Source organism: Astatotilapia calliptera, chromosome 20 (assembly GCF_900246225.1).
Source record: "Astatotilapia calliptera chromosome 20, fAstCal1.2, whole genome shotgun sequence".
In the NCBI taxonomy this organism is placed as follows: Eukaryota; Metazoa; Chordata; class Actinopteri; order Cichliformes; family Cichlidae; genus Astatotilapia; species Astatotilapia calliptera.
Genome location: NC_039321.1, coordinates 19,303,461 through 19,325,767, shown reverse-complemented (window position 1 = coordinate 19,325,767; position 22,307 = coordinate 19,303,461). Strand labels below are relative to the sequence as shown.

Sequence of the window (22,307 nt, the reverse complement as noted above, 5' to 3'; positions counted from 1 at the left end):
CTGTTATTGTCATCTTACTGAAAGAGGGTGAAACTAACCACGGTCCAGTCATTGATGACTTTGTTCAGTGGTGTGAGGAGTCTTATCTCCAGCTGAACATATCTAAAACAAAAGATATGGTTGTTGATTTTAGGAAACAACAAAATGGGCACGGAGTCACTTTAATTAAAGGTCAGAAAATAGAGCAAGTGCAGTCATATAAATATCTTGGGACCATAATCAATGAAAAACTGAACTTTGATCAAAATTGCAAATCAGTTTGTAAAAAGGGTCACCAGCACCTTTATTGCCTTAGGAAACGTGCTCATTTCCACATTGACCAAAAAATTTTAACTTTGTTTTATCGTTCTTTTATTGAGTCTGTTTTATCCTTTTGTTTGGTGGCATGGTTTGGTCAGACCTCTGTCACAGAGAAAAACTCTCTAAATCAGTTAGTGAGATGGTCCAGTCATCTGATAGGTGAGCCACAGTCTTGTTTAGCCTCCCTGTACTCCAAGCAGGTACAGAGGATGGCTTTATCATTCCTTAAAAATAGTTCCCATCCGCTAAGGGGTGAATTTCAGCTTCTTTCCTCAGGATGGAGGTTTCTATTTCCGAGATAGCTTTGTCCCCGTTGCTCTCACTGAATTAAATAAGAACTGTTTTTGATTCGAAATATTAAATTACTATATATGTGCTACAGGGAGGTTTATATCTTTATTAGGTATGTGTGTTTTTGAAGGGATGCTAAATGCTATCATTTTTTCTGTAAAGCAGATTTACCTTGCCTGTGGGTATAAATAAAGTTACCTTGACCTTGACCTCCTGTAATGATCCTCCTGACACAACAAACAGCGCTCACCTCATCTGCAGGTTATACATATTGCAAAGTCATGCAGCAGGGTGCACTGAACTGGATCAGATCTGGCATATTGACACCCCTGAACTAGCTGATAAGTCATTTCATACAAAACCATATATGTGAGTCTCATGGAGGCACTGCATTACTCATTCTTTCATCTCTGAGTAGAAGGAGCACATTTTAGTTTTGACCATTTTCAGCTGCCCAGGCAGTATATGGGAAACATTATTATACACTATATTACCAGAATCAGAATCAGAATCAGAATGGGTTTATTGCCAGATGTTGAGGTTTACAACATTAGGAAATTGCTGCGGTGTTTCAGTGCAGACAATAAGAATTAAAGTGCTATGTAGAAAGAAAGTTACCAGAAGTATTTCCCCTTTTGCCTTCACACACATATAACTGAGATCCCAGTCTTATTCCATAGGGTTTGATATGGTGTCGGCCAACCCTTTGCAGCTACAACAGCTTCAACTCTCATTGGAAGGCTTTCCATAAGGTTTAGGAGTGTGCTTATGGGAATTTTTGACAATTCCTCCAGAAGGACATTTGTGAGGTCAGGCACTGATGATGGATGAGAAGGCCGGCCTTGAAGTGTATGCTCTAATTCAGCGGTCCCCAACCCCCGGGCCTCGGACTGGTACCAGTCCGTGAGTTGTTTGGTACCGGGCCGCGAGAGTTGAGGCTCAGGTGTGAAATGTATGGTTTTCAGGGTTTTTATCGGTTTTCAGCGTTATTTTGTTATCGTTTTTATCGTTAACTCGGTTTTCAAGGGTCTTTTCACGTGTGTTATGAATAAATCTTCTTTTTTTCTGTACCGGTACTAGTTTTATTTTGTTGTATTTATCCGTGACACCTTAAAGGCCGGTCCGTGAAAATATTCTCGGGCATAAACCGGTCCGTGGTGCAAAAAAGGTTGGGGCCGCTGCTCTAATTCATCCCAAAGGTTTTCTCTCGGGCTGAGTTTAGGACTGTGCAGGCCAGTCAGATTCTTCCACACCAAACTCACTCATCCATGTCTTTAAGGACCCTGCTTGTGTGCACTCGTGCACAGCCATGCTAGAACAGGAAGGAGCCATCCCCAAGTTGTTCCTACAAAGTTGGGAGCATGAAATTGCACAAAATATTTTCAGTTTCTTTCACTGGAAGTAAAGAGCTGAGCCCAACTTCTGAAAAACAACCCCACACCCCCTCCAGCAAAGTTTAAACTTCTCTATATTGTGCTCGGCCATGGAAACCCATTCCATCAAGTTCTCTACACACTGTTCTTTAGCTAATCTAATGGCCACATGAAGTTTGGCGCAAACATAATGTGTCCTTCCACACCTTTGCTGATGACATTCAGATCTACCTCCCTCTGAGGTTAGACTGTAAGGACTCTCTGCAGCCGTTATTCTCCTGTTTGTCTGACATTAAGACTTGGATGGCTCTTAACTTTCTACATCTAAATGAAAGTAAAACTGAAGTCATTGTGTTTGGGCTTCCTAAAGACCCCAACCTTTCCTTTGATTTTGTGGGACCCCTAACTTCTGAATGTACTTCCTCCATTAAGAGCCTCGGTGTTACTTTTGACAGTGCTTTTAAATTTGATAAACAAATCAGCTCCGTAGTCAAGGGATCTTTTTATCATCTACGGATTTTAACTAAAGTCAAGTCCTACCTGTGCAGGAACGATCTAGAAAGGGTGGTCCATGCTTTTATTACATCACGGCTGGACTACTGTAACTCCCTTTATGCTGGTTTAGATCGTTCCTGTCTGCATCGCCTCCAACTGATGCAGAACGCTGCTGCTCGCATGCTGACCGGTTCCAAAAAGAGAGACCACATCACTCCGGTCCTCTGCTCTCTCCACTGGCTCTCAGTTGCTTTTAGGACTGATTTTAAAATTTTATTGCTGGTTTTTAAGGTTCTTAACGGTACTGCACCTCCTTACCTGGCAGAGCTTCTTAGCATTTACCGCCCCAGGAGATCTTTGAGGTCAGCAGACCTGATGCTTTTAGATGTTCCCAGGTACAGACTAAAGACTAGAGAAGAGAGGGCTTTTGCTGTGGCTGCACCCAGACTGTGGAACAGTTTACCTCCTCACATCAGATTCTTCACAAGCCTAGGAACTTTTAAAACTGCTCTTAAAACTCACCTCTTCTCATTGGCTTTTAGCAAGGTTTAACTTATTGTTTTAATTTATTGTTTTATCAGTGAGGTGTTTTATGTACTTGTGTTTTATTGTATTTTATATTTGTATTTTATTGTACAGCACTTTGGTCAGCCTCGGTTGTTTTTAAATGTGCTTTATAAATAAACTTGACTTGACTTGACTTTGGAGGTCTGTACTGACTGAATCTGAAAAAAGTTGGCAACCTCTGTGCCACAGTATCTGTTGAGCCCGCTCTGTGATGTAATGTGGTCTACCACTTTGTGCCACTTTTGAAATATTTAATATTGAGGACATTTCAAGACTGGACTTGTTGCACAGGTGGCATCCTATCATAATACCACGCTAGAGTTCACTGACATCCTGAGAGCAACCCATTCTTTCACAAATGCTTATAGAAGCAGTCTGCATGCCTAAGTGCTTAATTTTATACACCTGTGACCATGGAAGTGATTGAAACACTTGATTTCAATTGTTTGGATGGGTGAGTGAATATGTTTGACCATATAGTGTATGATACGTCCATTGTGAGATTATTATACTATTTTATGCCATGTTATACCTCTAATTAAAGCTTGTGAAATCATTATGTAGTTTTAGGTTGCATTATTCTCCTGACTTAGAAGAAGGTGATAACTATTACATTTATTAGAATGATTTGTATTACATTAGACTGCTGATTTATTGTGAATGAATGACATTGTTTTATGATGCATTATACTACTGATTTGTAAGAAATACTGTTTTCAGAGAATCATGGCCTTATTTGTCTGATTAGAAAGAACAGAACATACTGCACAGGAAGCCAAGGTCATAACTTAGGCTCACTGAGAGAGAAAGAATGTGGATGTTTAGGTTTTATGACTTTGGAGGGGGGCTGAAGCTATAAGAGTTCTGGCGGACACCCTCCTCTCCATATCTCCCGTCCAGATGGTAATGCTCAAAAGTGTTGTATGGAACAATGAGAATTGTATGGAATAAAGAGACTGTTGATTGAACATTTATGTTGTTCTTCCTTCAGCCCAAAGATCAAAGATTGGGATATTTAACACCATTAAACAGATGTAAGTGTTCAATGGATCAACATCGACTGACAGTAGGAAGAGCATTGCATGATGACAACTTGCATCAGGATGTAGCTAGCACCTAAATCTGGACCCACAATTATTACCCAGCATAACATTAATATGATGACAATGTAGGAGCATGAAGACAAAGGTGTCATGATCCTCTAGTCCTCCTGTGCCAACACACCTTCTATCTTTCTCTTCTATATCATTGTGTGTGTGTATGTGTGCATGTGAGTAATTCTGCTGTGTGCAATCCTACGATCACTCACCTTCTAGTTAAGGCTGAAGATTTCTATGTCTTGCTTGTGTTTGCCGCTCTGTTGTACTTTTTAGTGAGGCAGATGTCCTGTTTCACTGGTATTCATGGATGCAGCTGAAAGTCAATAAACCTTTGAAAGTTTAGAACACATTTGAATGGTGTCTATTAGTTTTAGTCATTAATTCATTAATTAGAATATGGTTGCTTTGTCTATGCCTCATTTGAGGCTAATATACTATACTAGACTGCATAAATAATAGATTATTCTTACTTTAAGTTTATCCTCTAATGCAGTGGTTCCCAAACTCACGTCACGCTGTGCACCACGTTATTGTTTACATGAGATGAATTGCAGAATGGCAGATAGAGACAAAATACTGTTAATCTGACTATCTTCTGTTTTTATGCGCTTACATTTACACACGCACCTATTGTCACTCCGTTTAGAAAGGCAGAGGCGTCACGGTGTGATTATTTTACGTATAGTTGTTTTTTTTCCTGTGTAATAATATTCAACATTGCTATCAAATCAAAAAATGCCTCTCTGTGCAAAATGGGCTTAAAAACATAAACAACTGTGGAATGCCGTTTTTCCGTGATTTCGACAGGGGGAACAAATCAGCCTGATATTATTTGTATCCCACTGTAACTTTACTGTATAAAGAGCTAACATCTCCAAAATGTCAGGAGTAGTTAGTCATTACAACAAGTGTTTGTGAACTAAAAATCAAGAATGTGGGATACTGTTTGTCTGTGATTTGGAGAGCCCAGTGCTGCTCCCGACAAAGGGAAAACCAATTCTGCAGGGGAGACCTACCTTGGCACTTGTGCAGGTGAAGCCAAAGGGAAGACATGCTTCACCATATTCTCTAGTCTTTGGAAGTTAGTAGAAAGAAAACTTTAGTTTGAACTTTAAACTCAAATGTTCTCTGGCTTGCACATAAATCCATCATAAATGAATGGAATGCTGCAAATAACTTGCTTTACTTAACATGTTTATCCTCTGAACAAAACAGATGCCATATTTCTGATTAATCAGACTCAACTTCAGAGTCACAATTCTGGCACACATAAATTGCCTGGCCTGAGGTGCAAGCATCATGGGCCCATTAGTTGCATTTTACGCATTTTACCCAGGTCTCTTTTGGACAACTGTTTGAAAATGGCTCCACACAGACAAGGCAGAAGCACTCTTCATCATCTGATGATGACTCTTGAATTATTTTTCTTCTTTTAGCTGCGTTGTTCTTCATAGGTCCAGATGTTTCCCCCCCTCGCGTCCCTCTCTTTTGAAACAGCTTTTTGCTAGATTCAGCCTTATTCTTTTCTTTTTCTAGTTGCTGCTTCACTGGCGTGTCGGTTAGAATTGCTGATTTGCGTTGTTTTCTTCCTTTGCTGGATGGTTTTCGGCGGCCAGCTTTTGGATATGGCCGGATGTCCTCTGGAGTTGGTAGTCCGCTGTCAGTAATTGCAGTGCTGGGTAAGGGTGAGCTCGTGATAGAGATGGTGCTGGAGCTTGGCAGTTCAGAGTTGGTGCTGGGGCCTAGCAGTGCAGAGTTGGTGCTGGGGCCTGGCAGTGCAGAGGTAGTGCTGGGGCCTGGCAGTGCAGAGGTAGTGCTGGGGCCTGGCAGTGCAGAGTTGGTGCTGGGGCCTGGCAGTGCAGAGTTGGTGCTGGGGCCTGGCAGTGCAGAGGTAGTGCTGGGGCCTAGCAGTGCAGAGTTGGTGCTGGGGCCTGGCAGTGCAGAGGTAGTGCTGGGGCCTGGCAGTGCAGAGTTGGTGCTGGAGCCTGGCAGGGCAGGGTCCGGAATAGGGCGATCTGTGATGTAGGATGGTGCAAACTCGGCTTCCAGAAATACATTTCTGTTGTAAGGTTGAATCCCAGCCACCCTAAAACCAGCCTGAATGTTCAATGGGGTTGCAGCCAGAGGATATGCAATTGCCACAATCCCAGGAATGTCATAAATAGACATTGTCTTCCCAGGGTTGTTCCTCATCCAGGCATCACACGTGCTGTTGATGTGCCTCTTTAGTGGCCCGTAGACAGACCTGTCTAATGGTTGGAGCCGATGTGAGCAGTGCGGTGGGAATGACAGCATGATTATGCCATTTTCTTTGGCATAATTGAGTCCATCAATGGACAGATGAGACTCGTGGTTGTCCAAAAGGAGTAAACAGGGCTTCTCCTTTGAACACTTTGTATGTTCATTGAAATGTTGCAGGAAGTCAACAAAGTGTGTGTCTTTCATCCATCCAGAGGAATTTGCCCCTCCTTTGCTGCCGGGTGGCCCGTTGATCAGGAAATGGTCACGGAAGTGGACACGTGGGAAAATAAAGTATGGAGGTAAACTATTCCCTATGGCTGAGACAGAACAGGCCAGTGTGACAAGGGTTCCCCTTTCAGCAGAGGTCAATGACCCTACTTGTTTGAATCCACGTCTGGCCAACACTTTGTCTGGTTTATGTACAGTGGTGACCCCAGTTTCATCAACATTCCAAATGTCTCCTGGTCCAAACTCATATTTGCATAACACTTTCTCTAAGTTGTCAAAGAAAGCACTGACATTCTCTCTGTTGAAGCTACTTGCCCTGGCAAGACTAGTTGCTTCTGGCTTTCGCAGTGACAATGTTGTATGCTGCTTTAAAAAGCCTGTAAACCACTCTTTGCTGGCCTTTTCTTTTTCTGCCCACAAAGGCACAAACTTCAGTTCGTGTGCCACAGCAAACTGGTAGGCAAGCTTTCTGACCTCACTTGGTGACAGACCAAAATAAATGTCAGCTGACCTAGTAATATATTCAACAAGCTGCTTTTCCAAATCAGGGGAAAAAATCTTCCTTGGCGTTGTATAACCAACCATTGTTGTTGGCATGGCTGTCTGACTTTCAATTTCTTCTCTGGTAATCTTTTGACAATACCGAGTTAGAGTACGGTAATTTATGTCAAAATCCTTTGCTGTACTTCTGATTGATTTGTTCTGCATCTTTACCTGCCTGACTGCCTTTAACATAATGTCAGGTGGTGTTCTGCCACGCTCTGTCTTTCGTTGATAATTTCGAACCATCTTACTTTCTTCCTTCCTTCCTTAATTCCTGCCTCTCCTTCCTTTCTTCAAAAACCTTATTACAAATACAAATGAATTACAATATCAATTTTTTGGAGCATTTATTTGTACTGGGGCAAGTTGTCACATGTGACGACTTGCCCCAAAGTTAATGAGACAACTTGCCCCAAACTGACATTTATGCTAAATTTGGCTAAATGTCAGGGTTAGCTCAACATAGCACATCAGCTGAAGTATCAAAAGACACGTTAATGTCTCCTCTATTTTGTGTAAAATAATAATTTGTAACATCTATACCTAACAAAGTTGTACTGATGAAAATTTAAAGTGATTTATTTTTCCTTTTAGGTCAAAAAAATAAAAAAGATGTGCTCACCTCAGATTAGAGCAGTCTTGACTACATGTGAACAGGAGGTTGACTATAGAAGAAGAAGTCACACAAAGTGGCTATTTCATTTTTGAGATAGAGCCTCTAGTGTTGGAGTTATGAACAGTGTGACAACTTACCCGTGTGACAACTTACCCGTGTGACAACTTACCCCGCTCTCCCCTACTACATGGAAGCTCCTGTCAGGCATCATATCGGCTAAGATGAACAGGCACATGGGTCAATACATGAGCGGGACACAGAAAGGGATTGGCAAGAATACCAGAGGCGCAAAACACCAGCTACTGGTAGACAGAACAATCAGCCGAGACTGCAAGACCAGACTGACCAACCTGTGCACTGCCTGGATTGATTACAAGAAGGCCTATGACTCAATGCCCCACAGCTGGATACTGGAATGCTTAGAATTGTACAAGATCAATGGGACCCTAAGAGCCTTCATCAGGAACTCAATGGGGATGTGGCGTACAACACTAGAGGCCAACTCCAAGCCCATAGCACAAGTCACCATCAAGTGCGGGATCTACCAAGGAGATGCTCTGTCCCCACTGCTGTTCTGCATAGGCCTGAACCCCCTCAGTGAGATCATTAACAAAACTGGCTACGGATACCGACTACGGAACGGAGCAGTTGTCAGCCACCTCCTGTACATGGATGACATCAAGCTGTATGCCAAGAGTGAACGAGACATCGATTCACTGATCCACACTACCAGGCTATACAGCAATGACATTGGAATGTCATTCGGACTGGAGAAGTGTAGTCGGATGGTAACAAAGAGAGGGAAGGTAGTCAGAACTGAGGGGATTGAACTACCAGAAGGCAACATTGCAGACATAGAGGACAGGTACAAGTACCTGGGGATCCCGCAGGCGAATGGGAACCATGAAGAGGCCGCTAGAAAAGCTGCAACCACCAAGTACCTGCAGAGGGTCAGGCAAGTCCTGAGGAGTCAGCTGAATGGTAAGAACAAGATCCGGGCCATCAACACATACGCCCTGCCCGTGATCAGGTACCCTGCTGGGGTAATAGGCTGGCCAAAGGAGGAAATAGAAGCCACTGACATAAAGACAAGAAAGCTCCTTACCATGCATGGAGGGTTTCACCCCAAGTCCAGCACCCTGAGGCTGTACGCTAAGCGCAAGGAAGGGGGCCGGGGACTGGTGAGTGTCAGCACCACAGTCCAGGATGAGACAACGAACATCCAAGAATACATTGGGAAGATGGCCCCAACTGACCGAGTGCTCAGTGAATACCTCAGGCAGCAGAAACCCAAGAAAGAGGAGGGAGACGAGGAACCATCATGGAAGGACAGGCCCCTGCACGGTATATACCACCGGCAGATAGAGGAGGTGGCTGATATCCAGAAATCCTACCAGTGGCTGGACAAAGCTGGACTGAAAGACAGCACAGAGGCACTAATCATGGCAGCACAAGAACAAGCTCTGAGCACAAGATCCATAGAGGCTGGGGTCTATCACACTAGGCAAGACCCCAGGTGCAGGCTGTGTAAAGATGCCCCAGAGACAATCCAGCACATAACAGCAGGGTGCAAGATGCTAGCAGGCAAGGCATACATGGAACGCCATAACCAAGTGGCCGGCATAGTGTACAGGAACATCTGTGCCGAGTATAATCTGGAAGTCCCGAGGTCAAAATGGGAGATGCCCCCAAGGGTGGTGGAGAATGACCGAGCTAAGATCCTGTGGGACTTCCAGATACAGACGGACAAAATGGTGGTGGCTAACCAACCGGACATAGTGGTGGTAGACAAACAGAAGAAGACGGCCGTAGTGATCGATGTAGCGGTTCCGAATGACAGCAATATCAGGAAGAAGGAACACGAGAAGCTGGAGAAATACCAAGGGCTCAGAGAAGAGCTCGAGAGGATGTGGAGGGTGAAGGTAACGGTGGTCCCCGTGGTAATCGGAGCACTAGGTGCGGTGACTCCCAAGCTAGGCGAGTGGCTCCAGCAGATCCCGGGAATAACATCGGAGATCTCTGTCCAGAAGAGCGCAGTCCTGGGAACAGCTAAGATACTGCGCAGGACCCTCAAGCTCCCAGGCCTCTGGTAGAGGACCCGAGCTTGAAGGATAAACCGCCCGCAGGGGCGTGCTGGGTGTTTTTTTTATTTTATTTATTTATATATATATATATATATATATATATATATATATATATATATATATGTCCATTTAATATGCCCATTTCACTTTTCCATTGCTAAACTGTAACATCTACAGTTACCGGTAGCAGTTTTAGAAAGATATAAAATTAGTATTTAGCAGAATTGAGTTTAGCTTATCGGTGTGCCCCTCCACAACAGTCCCAGTTTCCCTTTGGGGTAAATTAAATTCCCACCCCTGCTCTTGACTGAAGGTGGCACTTGGTTTTTCCACTTTATGCAAAGAATGGATCAAATTGCTAAAACTGTCTTCATGAAGCTCTGACTGGGGTTTATCCCAGCTAACAAAAAAAGAAAAAGAAAAAAAGAAAGAAAACCCTTGGCTGTGCTAAACTTGCTTTGCTGTCTGGTGTGGTGACAAGAAATATTTATATCAAAACTTGAATTACCTCCAGCTCTGATACATTGTTATCAAATTTAGCTTCCATAAACACTCGTGTGCACAGATTTCTGCCAAACTGGCTGAACCCTTTTCATCTTCTTCTCTCTAAACATCAGACCATGTGTCCCGTGTGTGGGCGCTGAGACACCTGTAATGGATCACAACAATTTACATATCACAGCTCACTTCAAGCTGCTCCTTGCTGTCTAAAAATAAGTAACTCCAAGCTATGGTGGTGATGGAAATTAATATCAGGCCTAAATTATAAACATATAAATTGGGGCAGGGTATAGGGGAGAGGCAGATCATGCGTGCACGGGGAGGCCTCCCAGATCCTGTGTTTAGAAAGAGAAAAACGTGCCGTACCTTGTCCGTCTGAGCTTCATGCTCAAATGAGGACTTACCATAAATATTTCCGACAACAGAAATGGGAGAATGTTATCAAACGCAAAGGTTGAATGCACACACATGGCACACGCATGTTCAAAATACATGGGTCTTTAATGTGGCATGTACAGTCTTAAAAATAAATAAAGACAAGCTTTAAAATGTTACATGTCACAGCTATGCTTTCCTCCACTGGGACACTTTGACTGTTTATCTAAAAATAACAGTCTTCACAATTCGCACGGCAATAGTAGCCAAGCTCACACGGGAAACATTTTTCTTCTGTTTTCCTCACAGAAATGATCACAAATCTTAAACCCACAGAATCTGTGATCTAAACATTTTAGGGAGTTGTTCTAAATGTTGAACAACCCAGAGGACATTTTAGATTCTTTCAGCTAATTGTTTTGGTTTCACCTCGTCTTCACTCTCACTTTGCTTATCAATTTCCAGCAGCTGAGCATGTTTGGTAAATTCAGCATATACAGTAGTATACCTACCCAGCTCCAAAAAGAGTTAGCATTATACTTTTTAAAAGAGAAAGTGTGCACACAATGTCTCACTTCATGCTTGCTCTTCACCAACCTTTGGTGTCACTTTGTCATCACTCGTGTTGTTGTTATTGTCTTATTTGTTACGATTTAGGGTCTGTGAGCATAAGCAGAGGTTTTTGCTCAGGTAGTAACTGTGACCTCTTTTTCAGAGGCTTCTCTAACATTTAATGGTTGCAAAATATGTCAAACTTTTTGATAAGGGGTTGCACTGAGGATTTTGGACGATGGTGTTTAAGTGTTGTCACTGCCCAGGATTCGTGGACACAGATTCTTGTTCACTTAGCCGCTGTTTACAGTTTAAAAGTCTCCATCAGAACAAACACTTCTAACTGTACTTTGCTCCTCATTGTCTTTGAAAAGCAAGAGCTGATAAAACAGTTAATGCCCTTTTATCTTTAAGTTTGGTATAGTATTCTGTCTTAATCTATTTTGTGTTTTATTTACTATATGGGGAAAAGTCCTGTCAGCCCTGTGCTGAGAGGGCTGTGGTCATCAATCCATCCTGTTCTAATAAAGCCAAATTTCCGGAAGACTTTTAGATGTGTTCAGTTTTATTCATATAGCACCACTGTCAACAAATCTTTTATCAAGGCACGTCATATTGTAAGGTAAAGACCCTACAGTGTTAATCTAGGACAAATGTTCACTCTGATTCATTGATGAAGCGAATGCAAGTCAGTAATCAAAGGAGAGTTTTTAGCCATAACTAACTACATATGTATAGTATATCATGAGTGGACAGACATGGATGTAAAGCACACCTTAACTGTTTGGCTGAGCCAAAACAAGCACAGCAGTGGTCTGGATATTGTTAAATGTGCAAATATTGTTTCACTTTTTTGTATGTCAGGTGTCATGTTTGAAGAAAGCACTTTGAAGCCACTTGAATGTATATGAACACATTTACATGAGCACAAGCTGACAAAAAGGTTATGCTGTCATTATGTTTTAGTATAGTTTATGAGTTGCGGACAATAAAAGAATATTAAAAATCAAATGTATCAATGCTCTTGTGTACTACTTGTGCACAGATAATTTTAAGTCGTTTTGGGGGCATAAAGTGTAGGAAATACACGTGTAAAAGTTCAGGTATCCCTTTAACAAGGCTTTTTCTATTGCTTGTGCCTTGATGTGGTAGAGATATCTCATTATAATTAAAAAAGAGAAAGCTTTTAATCACTGTAAAATCTGAAATTTCTATAGTTGTGAAATAACAGGAAGATTTCTATCATTTAATCATTTATTTATTACTTTGGTATAATTTAAATAGCTGTGAGGAAGGTCTTTATCAGCAGAGGAAAATGCAAAACTTATAAAACACAGTTAAATGTCCAACATTTGTGTTCTCCCTCACATTTTCCTTTGGGCCGGATTAGTCCTTGCTTGGCCCCTGGGCCTTACACCCCTGCACACACACACCTTTTTTTTTCTTGCTGTGCACCAACCAACTGATGTTATTTTAGCCAAAGGGACTAGTTTTTATTTGCCACTATTTTTCAACATTTATCTCATTTTCACAATAAAAACTTAAACAGTGAACTTGCAAACTAATCCTATGAAGACTAAGAGGAAAAAAACAAAAAGGTCTTGGCACATGCTATTTTAAGACTTATTTCCTGCCACTAGAGGGAGACAACACTACATATTTGTTACCTTTCTTGATCGCTGTACTGGACTGTATGACAGCCCTCTGTCATATTACACATAATCATTGTTAGGGTGATGGAAGACATGTCCTAACAAGCCAGGTTTAGAGGAGTATTAGGTATTAAAGCAACATACTGTGATAATCTGTTTATTGGAGGCTGGATTTTATTACTCTGTAATGTTCTGTAATGTTCAATAACTGGTATTGTAACTGGTATGTGGCTTCCTGCTGTCATTCTGTTGTGTCATGAATTGATGTGCACAACAGTTCATGTTCAATAACTGGTATTGTATATATTCTATATTACATACAACACTTCGGTGTAAGCAAAACAATTGTCAAAAATTGAAAGTGAGGAGATAAGAGCTAAGATGGTTATCGTTAGCAAGAGTTTGGATGTTTGTTTGTTTTTTTATGTACAAAGGCAAAGTAAGTAAGTAAAAGTAAAGTAAAATCTATTTATATAGCATGCTTCACAGATAAAAATCACAAAGTGATTCACAATACAGAGAATGAAAATGAATAAGAATGAAAATATAAGAAATAACAATGTAAAACAACATAAAAACAACTAATTAGTTGACAACTTGTGTATATAAAAATGTCTTTAGCTGCTTTTTAAAAGAAACAATGGAGTCAGTGCAGTGTAAAAACAGTGGAAGAGAATTCCACAACCGTGGTGCCACTGCCTGAAAGGCCCGATCACCACGAGCTAGCAGACTCTGACCTGATGACCTTAGAGCTCGGGAAGATGAATGAGGTTTCAGCAGGTCAGACATATACTGAGGAGCCTGACCATGTAGGGCCCTAAAGGTTAAAACTAAAATTTATGTAATCAGCAAACAGCTTCATGTAATGTCAGTGTAGGTTCTCAGTCATCCAGGTCACAGTAGTCTAAGAGCATGAAAAAAACAACAACTGGACTCCTCTATGTTTCACCTGGTTCAGAAGGCTTCTTCTCTTCTAAGACCAAATGGTGCAGAGTCCCGTGTATTTAAACGCTAGTGGGGATGGTCACTTAAGAGGGTCTTTAACCCACTATTCAAAGTCTAGTTGCTTTCTTTTCAAAGCTCCTTAGACAACTTCATGTGATCTTCAACTGTACTTATTTGATTATTCTGATTTTTAATTATAATGTGATAAGACATTATTTTACCATTAAAGGCTCTGTCTTTATTTCCACGTGTTGTATTTTGTCCCCATTTATCCTTTGTCAGGCATCCAATAGCTTCACATCAGTGTTTGTAATCATTTTCAAGTAATGGTTTTACCTGTGTAAAATTATTACTTGAAACAGTAAAGAAAGAAAAAAAAAGCCACCTCTTTCCTATTGGTGGAAAAAAGTACCATGTTGAGCAATAAAAAAAATGGCAACACGTGAGATTTGGTTGTTTAGGAAGAGGGGAAAGTTTTGGGAGTGATGGCAGCGAGAGAGAGTTTTGAGATGTGAAAGATTTGTGACGTTTAGCATGGAGCTTATAGTTAGTGTGTTGTGTGTTCGTTGCTTTGTTTTGAGTGTCGGTGAGGGTACTAATGAATGTCACAAAAGCAGATTGCAATGTAAACACTGTCTCCAAATGGAAAACTGGATCCCTGTGGAGTTCTCTTCTGTCTTGTGGCAGACAAACTATTTTTTTATTTTTTTATTTTTTTACAGGCACAAATAATTTGTGTGGCATCTTATTGTGACACTTGATCGTTCTCTCATTTTAGCTATCGTAGTACTTTTTAATGGTTGTCCAAAAAAAACCCACTACATGCACTGGCTGCATTTTTAGATAAATAGTTGTATATAACTTTATTGTTTACAAAGTTTGTGCACAAGTTTTCAAAATTTACAATTTATATTTGCATTTCAAGTTATGAAAATAATTCACTAAACGTGTCTGTGGTACTACTAACTACTACTCGGATTTTTTGTTTTTCTGTGATTTCAGATCAGTTGTGTTAATACACTGCGCAGGTGACCAAAAATTACACAAGCAGCTCATAATTGCATAATTGGGAATGTAATGGCAGAAGCCTGCAGGCCTTGAATATTTTCAACATGCTAATGGGAGTATGTTGAGCACAAAGTAAACAAAAACAACAACAACAACTTCTCTGATCTTATCAATTAAACGGCCTCCTTCGCTGTCACCTCATGATTCGCTGATTGAACAATCACGTTTCTCAGTTGGGTATAAGAAGAGCTGCTTGCAGTCGTAGCTGTGTGTGCAGTTTGGACCTGAGCAGCATCCTGCTGGCACAGCTGGCTGTGGTCCGTATCATCAAAGTCATGTTTAAAATATGTTGAATGACAGAGCTGCCACAGTGAAGAGGCATTTTTAGTAATAACATCACCGTCATGCATTTAGGATGTCAAACTGTTTCACAGTTTAAGGTTTTTATAATAAAACAGAGATGCCCTGACGATGATACCAATGGTTGATTTTCATTGTTATACAAGACTTCCACCTGGTGGTGAAAGAGTTTCAATGAGTTCTTTGACTTTTTTGGCTTTTTCTGACGACGCATCTCCCCACACACAGCTTTAATGTCAAATCAGGCTAACAACCTAATTGTTAACCTTAGTATAGAGACGTCTTCATCTCTGTACTAATGTACAGACACAAACTTGTATTGCTGTTGTCTCAATCACAGGAAGAAAGCTGACTATAACTCATTCATTTAAGAAGAACCATTAAGTTTATTCCTACAAGAAAGTTACAGCCGTGTAATCAAATAGGCTTTGATAAGATAAGATAAGAGGTAATCTATCTTCAATGTGGTTTTACATAAATGGGCTTCTTGTTGCACCAATCTCCATAAAGTGAGGCGTCATACTAAGAATAGTTGTCTTGCTCTGATTTGTCCATGTTGTGGCTGCTTTGATCATTGCCAGAGCCCAGGTACAGTTCTCCTCACAAAGTCCCCACATCTTTCACCCAGCACAAACAGCACCTGGCATGTAATGTACAAAAATGTAATGTACAAAAGCAGCAAGCTGTCAAAATTCAATAAAACTTTACCGTTGTATACTCCTGGATGAATTGTAGTATTTACAAAACTCGTATATATCCAAAAGCTGATGAAACAATTTCCCAGCAGCAGCTCTGAGTGAATAAATGACTGTTTACAGACTTAATGTGTCTGTATTTGTCAGTTCATCAATGAAAATATGAATAACAAATTTAAAAATATTCCAGCTGATGACAGGAGCTGACGAGTAGCCTAATTTACACCGACAAGTTGAATCAGCTGACACTTGCACCAAAGATCACAAAAAACTATCAGCTTCATTTATCACAAAGTCCTACTTTGTGATTCTCTGAGACAGTTTGAAAAGCAGCCTCTAAGAAGGCATCCACACAGTGATCTTTCTGTGCTGATAGAAGAAATGTTAGTTTAAAGAGTCTTCACATTACAACCCAAAAAAGAAAATAACAGAACTATTTCTGAATGAAATAAGCCTGTTGTTGGGCACCATCTTTCATTTTTTGACTACTAAGTAGTGATGTGACGTTCTGTATCGAGGCTTCGAAGCTTGTGTCGAGTAATGGAGGGGGCGTTTCCGCGATGCGCGTATCGAGGCTTGCTTCATTTATGGGAAGAGCTGAAAATGATGACGTCCGAAGCCTCGCTGCCCGGCTGTACCACGTGACTGGTTCATGAAGTGGTTCGAACTTTGCCGCGAGCTATGACAGCGATATAAACCCCTCAGACTTCATTCAAAATGTAGGTGTTTGATGGAGAGTTGCGGTTAGAGAGAGTTTGGAGGTTTAGAGAGAAAGTCAGGAGAGAATGGAGCCAGCTAAGAAGAGGAGGATGTCCTCCGCTGTGTGGGAACATTTTGATCTTATTCCTCCCAACAAGGTATGTAAATTTCCACAGAAGATGTATTTTCATAATACTGATGGTGCAATACAATTTATGTTAAGCTGTCTGTACTTTTGTACAAGGTGAAGTGTTTGCTATGTGCCAGGGAGCTGGGATATAACAACAACACCTCATCCATGCTTAGGCACTACAGAGCTTTGCATGAGAATAAGGGGAACACCGATTGTGGAGCAAGACCAGGTGAGCCATCAAATGCAATGATAATATAGGATGCAGTAATGTTACTAAATGATATAACAATATTATACAACTGTAATAAGTTACGTGTGTGATATTTATATTTCTGCTTTGTCTTTATTGTCTTTCCTCAGGAGAACAATCTCAAATAGATGAAGACCTGGTTAGCATGGTGATTGAGGACTCCCAGCCATTTAGCATTGTGGAGGACAAAGGATTCAAAAGATTTGTTAAATCATTAAATCCTAGCTATGTTCTCCCCACTAAAAGGTCATAAAAGCAGTGAAAATTTTGTTTTTACAGAATAAAATGTGAACAGGCAGGACTGAGGCTCAAAGCCTCAGTGTGTAGCTGTCCATACCTCAACGTTACAAAAGCACAACCACTGTCCACACCCCAACCACACCTCACCTCACAGTAAATGATCATTTCCATTTTAAGCATTTCCAAATGATCATTTTCCATACTGCCAGTATAAATATACACAGTATGCTGCCATCACTACAATATACATGTTTTACACACTCCTTTAGTTGTTGACATTTACAGGCTGTGTGCAAAAGGCCACACTCTTCAAATTCATGCCAACTATTATTTTTACATCCAGTAGATGTCCTACTAGAGCAAATGAAGCTTCAAGAAGCTTTGCACTGGGGTGAACCAATTGGATGAAAAGCTTCCGTGCTTCATGAAGCTTCATCTGCCCATCACTACTACTAAGAGTTTAAAACTAAAGACGACTTGAATAATTTTGACTCACGTAATGAAAAGAGAGGTTTGTTTTACTTACCCTGAAGGCTCTGAGGACTGCTAATGGGTCATCAGCTGTGAGTCTCTGCAGGAGTGCTGGCCAGCAGTGATGAGCCACAGGCAGCAGTTCATTTTCCCTGTCATTCAGCACCTGAACGCACAACTCCAGCACGTCCAGTACCTAAGGACAAAGAAACACAACACACCTAACAATTATCTCTGTTTTGATCCTGATTATATGTGAGCTGAAACTAATTATTGAGGTCTTCATTGAGAGCCCAAACTCCTGAGCAGGCACGACTTCAGCACAGACTTATTTCTGTTTCACTCCTGGACCAGACTGAATGTTTTTCCTTGATGAGCATTACACCACTGAACAGTCCTCCACACAGTTCTGACAGGATGAATTGTACCAACGCTGGCGGTCCTACCTTCACAAGAATGATTATTTTTGTTATTAGTCCAACAGTTGACTCTACATAAAACTACTGATACAGTACCTTGAGTCGGAGCCTGAGGCTGGGATCAGACAGCAGATGAATGCAGCGCTCCATAACATCCTTAGTGATGCTGAGGTGGGAGGGAAGCTCTGCTTTCACATCAGGACTACCAGTATCTTCAACATCCTCACACTCAAGGGGAAGGACCTCTGCAATGGAGCACATGTACAGTTAGACCGCCAGTTTAGCAGTGAGGTTCAGATTTCTATGACTCTTAATTACAATGATCCATCTCCTCTACACTCTGAATCTAAAATAGGGCTGCCGCAAACGATTATTTTGATGGTCGACTAGTCACCGATTATTTTTGCGATTAGTCGACTAATCAGATCATGCATCCATTGGACGTAAAACGTACAGCTTATTCCACCAGCAGCATCTGCTCTTATATAACTATCTTTAGCTTACAGCTTTAAGTGTTTAAGGTCTGTGCTAACTAAAAATAAAGACAAGATGATAGTTTATTAAATTTTAATGAAATTTGCAGATTGTTTCGGTGAAGTTTAATAAACTCAGCCGTCTGCTCCTTGCTATCTAAAATATAACAGGACACTGGAGTATATTCTCGAGCATCTCACACTTCTGATAATCAGTTGTCTGCTTGACGTTTATTCAGCTGTGTAAAAACTATAACTTTAATCTCAGCCAAACCGACTTACTCAGGAATAAATAAAATTATCAAAAAAAGCCAAACAATAACATGTTTAAGTTATCTAAGTGACTTATATATCATGTTTAACCTGAGTAGCGAAAGGGTTTGAAAACGATTTGCAGGAGTCCGGTGTTCTCACAGGCTCTAGGCTGTAGTGATGTGCGGATCAATCCTGAAATATCGATTCCTCCGATACCAGTCATTTATGTTCTAGAATCGATTCTCACATTAAAATATCGATATTTTTTAGTAATTTAGGGTAAATTTGTAGTTTATCATTAACAGCAACACAGTGGAAAGAAACTATAACATTCGGATTGTCTACATTCAAAGGAACTACTTCCGCCTTTCATAGTCATGTGCGAAATACGGCTGTATAAATGTCTCGCAGCCCCTTGGCGCGCGCACTCACAACAATGGCAGAGCGTAATTGTGCGGACGTATTTTACCTCCACAAACAGCTGAGACATGGTTTGCAATACATGTGGCAAAAAAGTGCTCCAACAGTGAGGTGTGGTGGCTATACTTTCCCAACCTTGAGACCTCAGAATTAGGGAGACATTCAAAAGGGCTGTTGGGGGGGTGATAAATACATTTTACAGGGTTTATTTATCGGATAAAATACGTTAAATGTCACCGTTATTATTAGCCGGCCCGGAAACAGCGGGGGTGTCGAAATTCAGAGGCTGCTTCCACCTGAGGACCCGCCCTTCGCGGTCTAAAGAAAGCCGGGTGGTACGTCATGAGTTCCCTCGGTGGAGTGAAACTGCCGTCTGCTCCTTGCTATCTAAAATATAACCGGGCGCTGGCGTAAACTCTCGACCGTCTCACACTTTGTTTAATTAGTTTTCTGTTTGATGTTTATTCAGCTGTGTGAAAACCCCGGAGGAACCCTCCCGAGGGATTAATAAAGTTAAATTTAATTTGATCTAATCTAATAACTTTAATCTCAGCCAAACCGATTTACTCACGAACAAATAAAACACTGAAAAAGCCAAACAATAACATTTTTAAGTTATCAAAGTGACTTATATATCATGTTTAACCCGAGTGGTGAAAGATCGCGGGGGTTTGAAGACGATGTGTCGATCGGCTCAGATATTTGAAGTTTACACAGCTACATTCTCACCTGAAAATATGTTAAAAGTTTTGTTTTTGTTTTTTGCGACCCAGAAAGAGAAATAAGAGTAATATTAAAACTAAGTTGCTGCCGCCATTGTTGTAAACTGGAATTGGCTGGGCCGTGCTATGAATGCTGCAATATGGTTTTTCAATGTTGTTGTCCAGGTGGAAATTTGGGAGAATGGTGGCTCCGGGATTCTCCCGGAAAAATCGGGAGGGTTGGCATGTATGGTTGTGGCAACATCACTAACCTTGTCAAACACCTCAGAGTAAATCATATCACAGAATATGAGGCGCGTATGTTGAGACGAACTGAAGAGGAGGAGGGGACAGGTGCTGCTAGGGCGAGACAGACCTCTCTCATGGAGTCCTTTAGTGCTGCAGGCAGGCAAGGTGTTCAAATAGCGCACAACTTCAGTTTTTTTTATTTCTACATGATAATTCTGCATTATTAAGTGATAAGAACAAGTAATCTGATATCCTGTAATCATTATGATGCTATAATTTGAGATACAATAAATAAAATACGTTTTTGTATAAAGTATCGGTATCGGATCAGTATCGTCGATACCACCCTGAATATTACTTGGTATTGGATCGGAAAGGAAATCAGTGGTATCGCACATCACTACTAGGCTGTATCCCAATTCAGGGTCTGCAGCCTTAAAGGCCGCATTTTAAGGCCGATTACGTCACCGCGACGCGACGAAGGCTGTCCCAATTCGAAGGCTGCTCGAAATGCGGCCCTCAAATGCGTCCTTCATTTCCCTGAATTTTAAGGACGTGGCGGTGTAGACTTCGTTGGCCCAACATATCCCAGAATGCATAGCGCGGCGGTGGGTGTGGATAATTTTGCCGAAAAAAACAGCGGATGAGGGGCGCCCGAAGAGTAAACTTTAAGTACTGAATATTATGTCACTTATTTATGTGCAAATGTTTAATAACGAAGAACATTAAAACATTACTGTTGGCCACATGTCGGCAAAGTTATGTGACATTAGTGACGTTTGTACTAACTTGGTTTTAAAGCCTTTACTTTAAAATATACGCCGTTCAATAGCTGAGCTTAATCTTACAGAGAATGATCAAAGCTCATGTAGAAACAAACAAACAAATGAACAAAAGATTTTCTCCTTCATTTCTGTCAAACAAAGCTGTATGAAACGTTTCCAGCTGTTAGTATCATGGTTGCTAGGAAACCTGGGCTAGACCGTCCCATTTCACAAGCCTCGCACTTCCGGCCTTAGCAGTCTTTAAGTACGCGGCCCTTGAGGATCGTTGAGGCTGCGTACTTTGGCTGCAGACCCTGAATTGGGATACAGCCCTAGTGAGCCTTGCCCCCAGTTAGCTATCGAACTAGTGGGTAACAGACGTCTCCGAAAACGTGTGGTGTCTTGATAAACTGAGCAAATATTTGAGGTTTACACAGCTACATTCTCGCCTGAAAATATTTTAATCGTTTATTTTGTGACCCAGAAAGAATAATAAGAGTAATATTAAAACTAACTAGCTGCCGCCATTGTTGTAAACTGAGCTGCGCTGCGCTATGAATTCTGGGATACAGCTTCTTCTTCTTTGGGGTTTAACGGCAGCTGGCATCCTTGTACATACAGTGCTGCCATCTTCTATTTCAGTCCGTTATTACACTCTTAAATCCTACTACTTATTCCTGCGTCTTTTGTGATGCTTCAAACGAGGCGTCGACTATTAAATCAGTCGTCGACGATTTTGATAGTCGACGTAATCGTGACTAGTCGACTAATCGTGGCAGCCCTAATCTAAAATAATCACCACTACAACATATAGCTTATATTCCACTGGCCCTTAGACAGACCTATTACCTTGGTCTTCAGTGTTATAATCATCCTCTATTCCAATGCCCTCTGTCAGTTCTTTCTGTTTGCGGTAATTCAGCAGGAATTGGTGAATGCTGAGGTCTTCCTGGTCACTGGAGCTCTACCTGGAGCTGGCAGACGTACTGGTACTGCTACAATTGGAAGGAAACCACCTCGCTAAAGGAAAAACAAGACAACAATATCAAAATAGGTTTGATTACAATAAAATAAGTCAGTTAATCAAAATCAGTGTGACACAGACGCTGATTTTTTTGAGAAGAGCCCATTAGTGACATTTAATTCCATATTTTTACCGTGAGGGCTTGTAAAACTGCAAAAACTGCCAACACCTATAGTGCCGCTGTCTAAATATTATTATGAATATGAATTCTACAAGAGAAAACGACTGAGCATTTAAACCATCACAATGTATTAAATGTTTCCAGAGATACTGATAATTTGAT

The 22,307-nt window shown here is 41.1% G+C and overlaps 1 long non-coding RNA gene across 1 annotated transcript; it reads right to left on the bottom strand.

Annotated features, from left to right (window-relative positions):
- Positions 1 to 17,851: 17,851 nt before the first annotated feature.
- On the bottom strand, positions 17,852 to 22,016 carry LOC113012846 (uncharacterized). Its single transcript, XR_003270760.1, has 3 exons — positions 21,850 to 22,016; positions 18,235 to 18,383; positions 17,852 to 17,915 (listed from the first exon to the last, which is right to left on the bottom strand). It is a non-coding gene; the product is annotated as an uncharacterized LOC113012846 (long non-coding RNA).
- Between the last annotated feature and the right edge of the window lie 291 nt (positions 22,017 to 22,307).